Source organism: Oreochromis niloticus, linkage group LG13 (assembly GCF_001858045.2).
Source record: "Oreochromis niloticus isolate F11D_XX linkage group LG13, O_niloticus_UMD_NMBU, whole genome shotgun sequence".
Lineage (NCBI taxonomy): Eukaryota > Metazoa > Chordata > Actinopteri > Cichliformes > Cichlidae > Oreochromis > Oreochromis niloticus.
Window position 1 is genome coordinate 31,060,423 of NC_031978.2, and position 14,480 is coordinate 31,074,902.

Here is a 14,480-nt window from a genome sequence, read left to right on the forward strand (position 1 = left end):
GAAATTATCTGTTTCTGAAGTGGCCAGCCAGAAAATGTTTCACATTGAACATACAGATGAAGCTTTGCTGACAGATCTATACTGTTACATACAATGCTTTCATCATGGCTAAGCACATTGTCTGACATTTCAACATTCAATTCAATCTTATTTATAAAGCACTACGTCATAACAGCAGTTGACTCAAGTCGCTTCACATTCCAATAGTTGCATCCTGAGAAACTGAGGGTTCATTACTACAGGTGTCGAACTCCAGGCCTCGAGGGCCGGTGTCCCTGCAGGTTTTAGATGTGTCCTTGAACCAACACAGCTGATTTAAATGGCTAAATTACCTCCTCAACATGTCTTGCAGTTCTCCAGAGGCCTGGTAATGAACTAATCATTTGATTCAGGCGTGTTGACCCAGGGTGAGATCTAAAACCTGCAGGACACCGGCCCTGATGCCTGGAGTGCGACACCCCTTCAACCCAAGGACACAAAATACAGACTGAAGAAGCCTTCAGCTTTCCAATAGTATATGATATGCACTACCTCTTGAGCTACAGTCAGCCTAAACTGTATTGAATATAAAGCCCCTTAAGCTTTATGTTATAACATAAAGACCCTACAATAATGCAGAGAAAACCCAAACAATCAGACGACCATCTATGACCAAGCACTTGGCAACAGCAGGAAGAAAAAGCAGCTTTTTAACAGGAAGAACCCTCTGCCAGAATTAGGCTCAGGGAGAGGGAACCATCTGCCGTGACTGATGAGGGGGGGAAGACAGGACAAAAGACACACTGTGGAAGAGAGCCAAAGGTTAATAAGAACTAATGGTGAAATCCAAAGTGGTGTAAATGGACTGGTTCTTATATAGCACTTTTCTACTCGGCCTGAGCACTCAACACTACAAAGATACCTTATTCACCCATTGATACAAACACATTTATGTGTACAAGTTCTTTCTTGTACACATTGACGCAAGACATTGGTGAGTGACTTAGAGTTCAGTATTCTGCCCAAGGACACTTTGGAACGCAGACTGAAGCAGCCAGGGATTGAACCACTGACCTGCCAATTAGCAGATATACCGCTACAGCTGTAGTTACCCCGAACAAAGCAGGTGTGTTCTGTTGTGCTCTATTTGAGTGATGGTACTATGAGGTCTTTAAGATAAGATGGAAGCCTGATTATTCAAGACCTTGTAACTGAGGAGAAAGATTTTAAATTCAGTTCTGGATTTAACAAAAAAACAAACAAACAAAAACTCTCTACAAAAAACTGTTGTGTAGCTTTAATTTTCATGAGATGTTGTGTATTTTTGTGGATATTTTATGTTAAATAAATAGTATTTACATTAAAATTCTCAGAAATTACTGTTATTATTCAAATGTTATTATATAATTATTTGAAAAATTGACCTTGCCTTTTGCTCTATGACAGCCGGGATAGGCTCCAGCCCCCACCCCACCCAAGTGGAAGAAAATGGACTTTAAAGGTTTATCTTTTAAATAAACACTACATATTTATGCAATTATATCAAATGTGGTTAACACTATCTATCCACAAAAAAATTACTGTCACCACTGTATGAGCTACATGTTCTTCTTTGCCTCTCGTAAAGGACAGTGACTCTGTGCTGGGGGTGTGGGGCTGTCTAACGGATTTACTTCCTGCTCTTTTCATTTCTTTTGCACGTTTTCATATTCTTTCATGTCTTTTTATCAGTTGTTGGTGTTGCCACGATAGAGAATTTCCCTCTAGCACACATCAGTGTTTGCAGTGCTTTCATTTACAGCTGCATGGTACTTGTACACAATGCTATGCTTTCTCCCTCACTGCAACATGTCACTGCTCAGTGTCGCTGAGTCACATGACCAAGGGACAACAAAACACAGAAGAGCAGGGCCAGATCAAAGTGTGGCTGCATGAGAGGCATGGTGTTTGCACCGACATGTTTAGATTCTGACGATGAGGAGCAACGCACTGAACTTAGAGGAGAGAACCAAATAAAGTACTGATCCTACCAATACCAATACAAGTGTTGAAATTGATATGAACAATTTGCCCACCCCTAGAAATCAGTGTGGGAGAAGCTGAGAATGACGCTGGGAATGAAGCATTCCAAAGCTGTCCTCATCCAAAGCTTTTTCCACAACAGTTCACTGGACTGACAAGCTGGAGCTTAACACTTTCTAATTTGTCCTTGCCAGGCCGGGTGTGCCGAGCCTTACAATCAGCTGGCAAAGTAGATGTCCACAAGATGCAATCAGCGCTACATTATGATTAAAATAGTCTCTTTCCTGTTTCTCATCAGCAGCAATCAAGAGGCTGCAATTTAACCTGGTGTGGCCATCTCTTCTTCGCCAGTCCGTCACCTACCTATGGTGGTAACAGGCTGCATACCTCTAGTGTTTCCTTCATGTTTATGTCTCTTACCTCTTCTACTTGTACTTGCAGTTTCAGCTTCACCATTCATGCTTACAATAAGCTGTAGCTTTGTGCTGGGAATCTCACCACAGCTGCCTCTGCGCCTGGATTCTCTTTGCCTCACCTGCCTGCCCTCACTCAGCTCAGGAAAGCTCAGGATTTCAGGTTGGACAAACTCTCTCCTCTGCTCACTACTCAACCGCTCACTAAGCCAGCTATTCCCGCAGGTAAGCAACCTTTCATACCCTTTCACATCTCTGGCTCTTGAAACTACGTCACCACTGCTAACCCCGTTTCTCTTGTGTTTCAGACCCATTGCCTCAGTGACTCTCTGCCCCAGCCCCATGACGAGTCAGTCCCCTGTGTTCCCCATGTTAGACTCTCTGTGTTTAGCTACGTCACCCCAGTGTTTTTCCAAATCAAGTTGTTTGGTATTCCTTTCGTTTAAATTGTGTTAACAATAAAGGCTTGTGAATCTGATCGTAGTCTATGCATTGGTATCTGCATTTGTGTCCTGCTCTCATGGTGGCCTCTGGGCCTTGTGACACCATGAGCCAGTGGTCACCAGCTTTGTTTGAGGGTCTCTGTCGTCGTTGACATTGGCCTCAAGACAAGCCACCTGAGGGTCTCCGTCCCCGTTGGCCTCCGGACCTGTTGGCTAACGACCTTCGCTGTCTTGGTCAGGCTTCAGAGCTGATGTCTTACTGCCGCTTTCCACATCACTGCTTGTTCCAAAACCTAATCAAACTCTTTTGTACAGACTACCGAAAAGTAAATGCCGTTACAAAACCGGACTCCTTCCCACTTCCACGCATGGACAATTGTGTCGACCGTGTCGGTTCAGCTAAATGGTTAACCAAACTTGACCTCCTGAAAGGGTACTGGCAGGTACTGTTAACCAAACACGCATCAGAAATCAGTGCCTTTGTTACACCCGGCCATTTTTTTTTTAGACTTCACCGTAATGCCATTCGTGCTGAGAAATGCCCCTGCCACATTCCAGCGACTGATGAACACTGTTTTGTATGGGGTCAATAACTGCGAAGTGTATTTGGATGATATAGTGGCCTATTCATCCACCTCGAAGTGGTTATTTTTAGTTAAAATTTAGTCTAGTCTATGTTATCATCAAGGTTCCTTTAGTTTTGAGTCTTTGCGTGGTCTCTGTGTAGTCTGTCTTGTCCTCTATGTTTAACTTTTAGTTATGGCCGTGCTTTCTTCTCCCTTAGTAGTTCTCATGCATCTCTCCTTATGTTTTGTGTTTTATGTCTGTGTGTTCCATGTTGTCAAGCTCGTGCTGTCATGTCTATGTCTCGTGTTCAGTGTGTTTACACTGAAAAAAAGGGATTGGCCATCTCTTTGATTTATGTAAGCATCTTGCGTGTATTTAACACAATTGCCTCATGCTTTAAAGTTAAGTGTAACTATATAGTGTAGAAACTACATGATATGGAGAGAGGGTATATTAAATGGTTCATATCATGTAGGGCTGGGCCATATTATACCGTTCACGGTAATACCGGTATAACGTTAAGAAAATGAAATATCGTGATAGAATGTGGGCAAAATGTGCATGCGCAGTGCCTTTGTTTTCATACGCTCATACGCACATGGCAGATAAAGTATGGCGGCAATGGAGGATGACACGAACGAAAGCGCATCTTTGAATGAAGCGGGTGAACCAGAATTGGTCAGTAAAAACGGTGCAACTTCTGTGGTGTGGAAGTGGTTTGGTTTTCGTCCATCGGATACCCACCAAAGCACAATTTTTTGTAGAACGTGCAAGCAGGCCGTCGTGGCGAAGGGAGGAAACACTACAAACCTATTTTATCATTTGAAGCAGAAGCACTTCTTGGAGTACAAAAAAGCCGTTAAAGCACGTGAAGAGTTGTCCTCTTCAACTAGCGAGGTGGTGAGACGAAAGAAGATGACTGAACAAACAATCGACGTAGCTTTAAATAGCTGCACGCCTTATGACAAAAGTAACAAACGCTGGGGGGAACTAACTAATGCAGTGACACATTGTTTAGCCAGGGATATGATGCCTATTCAGAGTGTGGAAAGAGAAGGTTTCAAAAAGATGCTTAAAACGTTCGATCCACGCTACAAGCTACCGACAAAGAAATACTTCTCTAAAGTCGCCTTGCCTGCTTTATATGAAGAGATCCGCACTGAGGTGTCAAATGCGTTATCTTCGGTGGAGTTTTTTGCGTCCACCACGGACATGTGGTCAAGCCGAACATCAGACCCCTACATGAGCCTCACAATACATTACGTGGACAAAGACTGGAAGCTACAAAACAAGTGCCTCGAAACAAGTTTTTTCCCCCGAGGACCATACTGGGGAAAATATAGCCAAAGTCTTAAAAGAGTTCCTCAGCTCGTGGAATCTTCAGGAGGAAAACCAAGTGTGTGACGACAGACAACGGGGCCAACACTGTGAAAGCCGTCGCACTCAACAACTGGACCAGACTTTCATGCTTCGGACATCGCCTGCACATTGCAATAGGTAAGTTTTTTTTTGTTTGTTTGTTTGTTTTTGCAATAGGTAAGTTAATTATAACGTCAGATTAAGCACTTATTGTATTAGTTTAAATGATGGTAATAATACTGTTTGTATTATTAATCTCTGAATGTGGGTAGTTGTACTTCACACTTCTTTCTTTTAGAAAGAAGTGTGAAGTACAACTTTTAGAAAGAAGTGTGAAGGACTCAAGGATCGAACGAGCAGTTGGAGTGGGAAAGAAGATTGTTGCTGCTTTTGGCCACAGCTGGAAGTGCCAGCGAGCTCTGCAGGCTGCCCAAAAGGAACTGGGCCTACCAGAACACAAACTCATAACTGAATGTTGCACTCGTTGGGGTTCAAAGCAGAGAATGATCCAACGGCTGCTGGAACAAGAAAAAGCTATAACACAGGTTTTAGCTGCTGATAAAACCACAAGGCACCTCATGTTGACATGGCAAGACACTGAAGTGCTTGACTCGGTCAGCACTGCATTGAGTCCACTCCTAGAGTTTACAGATACTTTCTCTGCTGAAGAGTATGTAACCATTTCATGTGTTAAGCCTGTTCTTCAGATGTTTAACAATGACATGTTAAAAGTAAAAGAAGGTGACACTGAACTGACCAAAGACATCAAAACAGCAACACTTGACTACATGAACAAAAGCTACAAAAACAGTGTCACAGAGAGGCTTGTTAACATGGCTTCTTTCCTTGATCCACGGTTATACCTCTGCATTCCAGCAACTAGCTCTGCATCTGAAAGGTTGTTCAGCACAAGTGGAAATGTTGTAACTTGTCAAAGGTCCTCCCTTAAGCCCGCATCTGTGAACATGTTAGTGTTTCTGACAAAGAATCTTAAAACTTGAAATGTAGAAAACTTCCAGGAGCAGTAGCGTAATTTATCTATGTTTTTGTTTGTTTTGTTTTTACTCAAGAGTTTGTGCAATATTATTATTTGACTTATTGATTTTGCACACTGCACTTTTGTTGCAAAGCACCTCTTAAATTTTGTGGATATACATGGTTATGGATAACCATGTATATAATAGGATAACCACTGTTGAATTTTGTGTGGCTGTAATGCACATTAAAACAAACAGCTGCTTGTTTAAACAAAAAGAAATTGAAGGGTTTTTTTTTCACTAATAAAGTTGTAGAGTTGTATTTTGTTTTACGTCAATTATATCGTCAGTTATATCGTTATCGCAAATTTTCAAATGTATATCGTGATAAATATTTTTGGTCATATCGCCCTGCCCTAATATCATGTTCAAGTGAAGTAAGTCAATAATACAGCAATGTTAAATCTTGCGACACCGCACGTGATTTTGGCTCGCGCACTTTGGATCATGGTTTGAGGAAGGCATCCATCTAAGTCAAGTTGAGCAGCTGCTTCTACTTTTTTCGGAATAGCGAAAAAAAGGAAAATGGGCGGTTGTTACATTTACAAAAGTCTAACTTGCAATTTGAACAAAATAGTTTCATGTTTTTATGGTGAACGTAATTAAATCATGTAGGATCTGTATGGAATTCAACAACTTAATTTGATCTTGTTGAGATGACATGATACAATCTAGTAAGAGTGGTTAATTGCTGAAATTCACAAGATCACACAAGATTTCAAACTGCAGGGAAATCACTGAAGTTATAAGAGGCAGACGACTACACGTACCACGTGTATGCTATCGCTATTTTTTTGTGGTTGAACCTGTCAAGGACGAAAATGTACTGAAAATTCTGCATTAAGCCTTGATAAGCCTTGTTAAGCCTGGATTGGCGGTGTGGTCGTTAGTGCTGTTGTCCCACAGCAAGAAGGTCCTGGGTTCAAATCCACAATCTGGTTCGTTTGCACTGTGTTCTCTCTGGGTATTCTGGTTTCCTCCCACAGTTAAAAGTCATGCAGTTATTAGAGTTAGGTTAATTGATGAATGTAAGTGGAAATGGTTGTTTATCTCTATGTGATAGACTGGTGAGCTGTCCAGTGTGTACTCTGCCTCTTAACCTATCACTTCAGGGTTATGCCCCAGCCCCCCTGCAACCTTGCTGCTCCCACAACCCAACCTCAGATAAGTGGAAGAAAATAGATGGATGGATGGACAGTTATGTCTCTTGGTAAAATATTATACATAGAACACATTCAAATTTAAGAATGCTTTTATTTTTATTTCAATAGACACCCAAAACTTAAAATAGCTGATGTTTACCTGCTGATGACTTTTTGAGGTCTCTCAGGTGGAGTTGCTGGGCAGGCTGAGATCTTGTATAATATGCTCCAGATTTTTAAATCTCTTTCTCATGCCGTGATGAAAGGTTTAGTATTTTCTTTTTCTGATATAGCACCTGGTTTATAAAATCTTTTGAATTTCCCGCCAGGCTGTCACAGAGGTTGCGGCATGGGTGTGGTCTCTGGCCGGCTACAGAGGAAGGGTGGCACAGTGACCTCCCGGGGTGGCGCGGAGGCGGGGTAAACAGGTGTGCTGGGGACGTGTGATTTATTGTGACTCTTTTTATGTTGCAGTTGCAGTGACAGTCGAGGAGGGGTGTGTGAGTGGACGTGACAGCAGAGCGGGAGTGTATGTGTCCCATACATTTGTGCTGAAACCACTGTAACATTGTGAATCAAATGAATGTGCTGTCACCACACCCGTGGACTTGTGTATGTGTGTTGGGGTCCGACTTCACAGAGGTAGTTATGGTAAAGTTTTTAAAGAAGTTATTATGTTTAAAATTGGAGCTTATGAAAGGCAGATTAGAGATGTGTACCACAAAGTGTTCTAGTGTGGTGGACCACTTGAGGGCTCCACTCACACCCAGTGTTGAGGAAGTGTGTTGCTGTGTTTTGTGGCATGATGTGTTCAGTTGATGTGTGGAGAGGAATAAAGAAGGAGTGAGAACTAAGAGCTCCGTGTCGTCCATGCTTACCTCCACATTGGTGACCCCTGACTCGAGGATGCTGCGGGCCAAGGATAACGCAGGCTCCGCTATGGATGCATCAGTGGCCGCCGGTCCTCCGTCCCCTGCTGCAGCTACGTTTGCTGTGGCGTTAAAACTGCCGGACTTTTGGCTCCACGATCCCCCGTCGTGGTTCGTACACATGGAGGCTCAGTTCGCCCTTCGCGGCATCTCGGCTGACGAAGTATCGCCATGTGGTGGCCTCGCTCGACCCGCTGGCCACCCGTCGCGCGATGACCCTCCTCCAGGACCCACCTGCTAGGACCAGCCAATGGTTGTCTAAGAAGCTTGGTTTAATCAAATTGGAACCATATAGGAATCTATTAGATAAAAAGTAGTGATAAAGCTTTTGCTTTTGTTGAGATTTTGGACCATCAGTGATGGTTTATTTTTCCATGAAAATTTACCGGAGCCTAGTGATTTAAACCAAGTAATAGTTTATAGGTGATCAGTGAGAAATAGTTTATTTCAGGCAGAATCATAATTTTAATGCCAAAAAGTTTATTCTGTTCATGTGGGCTTAGTGTTTTCAGTTCGGATATACTGACTTCCCAGCCCATTGTTCATTCAGTGTTGCTAATTTCTATCATTATGCAAATGTACTGTTTATAAGGTTGAGGAAACCTGCAGTTAGCTGAGACTGAAGACTGTCACAGACCGGCTCTGGGGACTCGGGGGTCCGTGAGCAGTGGGGACTATGATTGTCATTGTTGTTGTTGTTGTTGTTGTTGTTGTTGTTATTGTTATTATTATTATTATTATTATTATTATTATTATTATCATCATTTGGTGTGTCGTCTGCACTGCCTCTGGTCTCTGTCCGCATCTGTATGTAGGCAGGTGGTGTGTGTTGCTGTTTTCTGTGGCCAAGTTACAGGCACCGTCAGGCCTGAGGGGCGTGGCCTGGCTTGAGGACTGGCCACACCTGAAGTCCTTGCCACACACCTGCTCCTCATCTGGGCTTGTCGGGGGAGCTATTTAGAAGAGCGATGGAGCTTCCAACAACGCGGGATTATTGTATGAGACTCCACGTTAGTCTTCCGCTTAGTAAAGTTAGTGTGTGTATGCCCGCAGTTGTAAAGTGTCCTGACGGCTGCTTCTGTTGTTTCCCCAGGAGAAGTGTGGAGCACCAGACAGCAGCCAGCATAAGGAGTGCTGAGACACGGGAGCGGAGAGCACAAAGCCACGGACTTTTTAGGGAAAGACACGACACGGGAGTGAAGGGAGAGCACGGGGATTTATTGTTATTTTCCACTTTCTGTAAATAAACGCACTGCTAATATTCAGCTCCGCGCCTGGGTCCTCCTTCCTCGTATCCCCACGGTTTGCCCTGGCAAACCCTGGCAAAGATGTCACTTGGTTGAGTGATGAAATATTTCTCCCCACTTAAAATGCTACGTTCAGATGAGCAGAATCAAATTCTTGGGATTTCCTCTCCTAGATTGAGAATGCATCGAGACATCATTTATTGGTGATAGGTTTTCCCATGAGTTATATAGGTAGTTTTCCAACATGTGAGATCATCCTGTCCCATTTTTTTGTAGAAGAATATGATTCAATCATACCAAGTCTGAGAGCCTGGTGGAAAAATTTATGCCAAAGTATTTGTTACCTGACTGCAGTGGAGTGGTGGAGGTGTTCTGAAAATTACAATTCAGAGTCAGAACTGTTGAATTCTGTCTTTTTTCTCAGAATTCTGACTTTAATCTCAGAATTCTGACTTTTGTATCAGAATTTTGGCTTTTTTCTAAGAATTCTGACTTTAATCTCAGAAATCTGGCTTTTTTTTCTCAGAATTCTGGCTTTTTTCTCAGAATTCTGACTTTTGTATCAAAATTCTGACTTTAATCTCAGAATTCTGACTCTGTTCTCAGAATTCTGACTTTTGTATCAAAATTATGATTTTAATCTCAGAATTTTGACTTTTGTATCAAAATTATGATTTTAATCTCAGAATTCGGACTTTTTTCTCAGAATTCTGAATGTTTTTTCAGAATTATGATTTTAATCTCAGAATTCTGACTTTTGTATCAAAATTATGATTTTAATCTCAGAATTCTGACTTTAATCTCAGAAATCTGGCTTTTTTTGCTCAGAATTCTGGCTATTTTCTCAGAATTCTGACTTTAATCTCAGAATTCTGACTTTTGTATCAAAATTGTGACTAATCTCAGAATTCTGACTCTTTTCTCAGAATTATGATTTTAATCTCAGAATTCTGGCTTTTTTTCTCAGAATTCTGCCTTTTTTCTCAGAATTCTGATTTGAATCTCAGAATTCTGAGTTTTTTCTCAGAATTCTGACTTTAATCTGAGAATTCTGACTCCTTTCTCAGAATTCTGACTTTAATATCAGAATTCTGACTTTAATCTGAGAATTCTGACTTTTTTCTCAGAATTCCTACTGAAATCTCAGAATTCTGACTTTAATATGAGAATTCTGACTTTTTTCTCAGAATTCTAATGTTTTTTTTCTCTCAGAATTTTGGCTTTTTTCTCAGAATTCTGACTTTAATATGAGAATTTTGACTCTTTTCTCAGAATTCTAATGTTTTTTTCTCTCAGAATTTTGGCTTTTTTCTCAGAATTCTGACTTTAATCTCAGAATTCTCACTTTTTTCTCAAAATTCTGACTTTAATCTGAGAATTCTGACTCTTTTCTCAGAATTCTGACTTTAATATCAGAATTCTGACTTTAATCTCAGAATTTAACATTTTTTTCTCAGATTTCTGACTCTTTTTTCAGAATTATGATTTTAATCTCAGACTTCTGGCTTTTTTTCTCAGAATTCTGCATTTTTTCTCAGAATTCCTACTTAAATCTCAGAATTCTGACTTTAATATTGGAATTCTGACTTTTTTCTCAGAATTCTGACTTTAATCTGAGAATTCTGACTTTTTTCTCAGAATTCTAATGTTTTTATCTCTCAGAATTTTGGCTTCTTTCTCAGAATTCTGACTTTAATCTCAGAATTCTCACTTTTTTCTCAGAATTCTGACTTTAATCTGAGAATTCTGACTCTTTTCTCAGAATCCTGACTTTAATATCAGAATTTTGACTTTAATCTCAGAATTCTGTTTCTTTTCTCAGATTTCTGACTCTTTTTTCAGAATGATGATTTTAATCTCAGAATTCTGGCTTTTTTTCTCAGAATTCTGCATTTTTTCTCAGAATTCCTACTGAAATCTCAGAATTCTGACTTTAATATGAGAATTCTGACTTTTTTCTCAGAATTCTGACTTTAATCTGAGAATTCTGACTTTAATCTCAGAATTCTAATGTTTTTTCTCTCAGAATTTTGGCTTTTTTCTCAGAATTCTGAGTTGAATCTGAGAATTTTGACTCTTTTTCAGAATTCTGACTTTAATATCAGAATTCTGACATTTTCTCAGAATTCTGACTTTAATCTGAGAATTCTGGCTTTTTTTCTGAGAATTCCTACTTGAATCTCAGAATTCTGACTCTTTTCTCAGAATTCTAATGTTTTTTCTCTCAGAATTTTGGCTTTTTTCTCAGAATTCTGACTTTAATCTCAGAATTCTGACTCTGTTCTCAGAATTCTGACTTCAATATGAGAATTCTGACTTTAATATGAGAATTCTGACTTTTTTCTTAGAATTCTAATGTTGTTTTTCTCTCAGAATTTTGGCTTTTTTCTCAGAATTCTGATTTTAATCTGAGAATTCTGACTTTTTTCTCAGAATTCTGACTTTAATCTGAGAATTTTGACTCTTTTCTCAGAATTCTGACATTTTCTCACAATTCTGAATTTAATCTCAGAATTCTAACATTTTTTTCTCAGATTTCTGGCTTTTTTCTCAGATTTCTGGCTTTTTTCTCAGAATTCTGACTTGAATCTCAGAATTCTGACTTTAATATGAGAATTCTGACTTTTTTCTCAGAATTCTGACTTTAATCTGAGAATTCTGACTTTTTTCTCAGAATTCTAATGTTTTTTTTCTCTCAGAATTTTGGCTTTTTTCTAAGAATTCTGACTTTAATCTCAGAATTCTGACTTTAATATGAGAATTCTGACTTTTTTCTTAGAATTCTAATGTTGTTTTTCTCTCAGAATTTTGGCTTTTTTCTCAGAATTCTGACTTTAATCTGAGAATTCTGACTTTTTTCTCAGAATTCTGACTTTAATCTGAGAATTTTGACTCTTTTCTCAGAATTCTGACTTTAATATCAGAATTCTGACATTTTCTCACAATTCTGAATTTAATCTCAGAATTCTAACATTTTTTTCTCAGATTTCTGGCTTTTTTCTCAGAATTCTGACTTGAATCTCAGAATTCTGACTTTAATATGAGAATTCTGACTTTTTTCTCAGAATTCTGACTTTAATCTGAGAATTCTGACTTTTTTCTCAGAATTCTAATGTTTTTTTTCTCTCAGAATTTTGGCTTTTTTCTAAGAATTCTGACTTTAATCTCAGGATTCTGACTTTTTCCCCAGAATTCTGAGTTTTTTCACAGAATTCTGACTTTAATCTCAGAATTCTGACTCTTTTCTCAGAATTCTGACTTTAATCTTAGAATTCTGTCTTTTTTCTCAGAATTCTGACTTTAAACTCAGAAGTCTGGCTTTTTTCTCAGAGTTCTGACTTTACAGTTTTTCCCAGTTGTTTAGATACAATTACTTATGTTTCAGACACAATGTATACAACATGTAAGTGATGCACCAACTCCCTGAACCAATTCTGCTAAACTACAAGCAAAATTCCTGCTTTGCACTCAAATTGCAGTTTTAAAACACACTTTTTTTAAAACACTACACACAATTCTCTGTATTTTGCACAATTTTCATGAAGAAAATCTCTTGTTTGCAAAAGAAACGCACTGTCATTCAAAATTGTAAACTCAGTTGCCCTACTTTGCATACCAACTCATCACATGGGTAAACACCTTTCACACATAATTGCAATTAAGAAATCAGAGCTTTACAAAAGGGCGACAGATGAGTTCTTCTGTTTTGACGCAATGGATGCCAACATAGAAACAGAGGAAGAGCCAAAGGAGTGAGAGTAAGAGGAGGAGGACGCGGAGGACAAGGACAACGAAGGCCAAGTAATGTAATGTCTGATGAGATCAAAGCCACTTTGGCTGACCATGCGGTCAACCATGGTCTGACAATGAGGGAGGCTGGGAAAAGAGTACAGCCAAATGTGAGCAGGTACACTGTAGCATCCATCATCCAGACTTTCCGAAATGAGAATTGGTAAGAAATCTCACTCTACTCAATGAGTACATTACTGTAGTACAGTATTGCCTGTGAATTTTTCTGTAGACTGTAAAAAACAGCAAAGTATTTTTCACTTATTTGTAAAAACGTATTCCTACTTTGTATTCCTACATAGTAGGCTCATTCACAGTATTTTACAGTATACTATTTGTATTGCAGAGCTGAAAGCTTACCAAGACCAGGTGGTCGAGAACCTTTTTTGTCGCCTGAACAGGAGACTGAAATCCTAAAAATGATTAAATATAAATGGTTCTCGAAAATAACGCCAAAACAGTACAGCAAATACAAAGAAAAATAACAGAAGACAACAACATATTTCAAAATACTGATAGGGTCATCTTATCAACACTGGACCATTCCCTGTACAGAAATAATCTGAGGATGAACCAGCTCTACAGGGTGCCATTTGAATACAATTCAGAGAGTCAAAGAATTGCAATACAACTATATGCAAGTAAGTCCCATACAATCCCACAATTGATGCATACTGTCAACACTGTATAAATTACAGTACTGTACAGTACTCCAAGTCCATATTATGTAACATGTGTTTCGGAGTCTGTAACTGGTTCACTGTCCACCCACGATTTTTAGTTGTTTATCTCTCTCCATATTCTCCATTCCTCAATCCCATTATAAGGAATCTTTTTCTGCCTGGAGATGGAAAGTGTATGACCAGAGTCCACACATACATGTATACCCTTAACAAAATAAAAGTATTTTCTTCCCTTTATTTAACTTAAACTGGTTAGCAAGCAATTTTTAAGATTTATTGCAATGTTCTTCAAATGCAGCCTTTGCATCAGGAATTTTATTCTCTAGTTAATTATTTCATTTAATTCTAATTTTAGCTTACTCAGGTTGCTAATTTTATGTTCTTGTGGTGAGGCAGCATAGGCAGCTTCTAATGATTTAATTTTTTGTTCTAATTATACAAGCCGTTTTTCATTATTTTTCTTACGTGAACTGTAGGATATCATTTTGCCTCACATTCCTTTGGTTCCTGCTTCCCCCAGAAAAAATGGTGATATTCCTGGCAGGTAATTAATAGCTAAATACGTTGCCCACTCCTTTTTGGAATAAATAATGGAATCTTGTTCTTTAAGTAATGATGAAATAAATCTCCAGCTCCTAACCTGTGATGTGACTCTGAGATCTGAGTCTGAGATATCACAGATCTGAGATCTGTGATATCCACCATAATGGAGCTGCTAACTAAAAAGTAGTCTAACCGAGAGTGTGAGTGGTATACTGGTAAAGAGACGTATAATTTCTAGAGGTTAAAATACCATCAAATACCAGATTGAAGTCTCCTCCTTTCATAAGGAAAGTGAAGAGAAGAAGGTATGAAAAATGGAGGGGTCAT